Source organism: Sarcophilus harrisii, chromosome 5 (genome assembly GCF_902635505.1).
Source record: "Sarcophilus harrisii chromosome 5, mSarHar1.11, whole genome shotgun sequence".
NCBI classification, from domain to species: Eukaryota; Metazoa; Chordata; class Mammalia; order Dasyuromorphia; family Dasyuridae; genus Sarcophilus; species Sarcophilus harrisii.
This window is the reverse complement of record NC_045430.1, coordinates 149,985,403-149,986,111: the sequence shown is the minus strand read 5'-3', so window position 1 is coordinate 149,986,111 and position 709 is coordinate 149,985,403.

The window sequence follows — 709 nt, the reverse complement described above, 5'->3', positions numbered from 1 at the left end:
GTGAATTGATTTTTACAGTAAGTTCCTTAGTATGTACTTACATAAAAATTTTTATATTGTTAGGCATAAGGGGAACGGATTGAAACTGATTTCATCAAGTATTTTGGCAGAGAATAAAGTCAGCATAGAATTGGTAAAGTCTTCATATATAGTATAATTCTATCCTCTCTTTCCCAGTACCATTTTAAAGATTCGTTTCTGTTTTTTACAGATAAAGGCACATAAAAACTTGACCCACATAAAGGTATCCCTGGATTCTGGAAGATAGTGTCCTTGGAATACATGCTACTTGGTATAGCAAAAAGAACATTGGAGTTAGAATGAAGAAATTCTGAGTTTGAGTCAGATTCAGGCATTTATTTGTTTAGCTTTCAGAGCATGAAAAGTCAATACATCCCTCTTGAGCCCTAGTTCCCTAATCTACCAAATGGAAATAACACATGAAGAAGTACCTAGTTCACAGGATTGTTGAGAAATAATACATGTTTAAAAGGTTATTGTATCCTTTAGATAGTATATAGTCATTGGGTTCAGCTGCTATTACCAAATAAGATTTCAGATATGGACCTGGAAATAAGTTTACTTAAGCAGGGAGATCATCATCACTAGGTTGGTCACCAGGTGATAGTATTTCATTTTGGCAAGTCATGAGATATAAAACCATAAAATATCCCTAAGTCATTCATGTTATAGTCCTTTTTGCATTGAT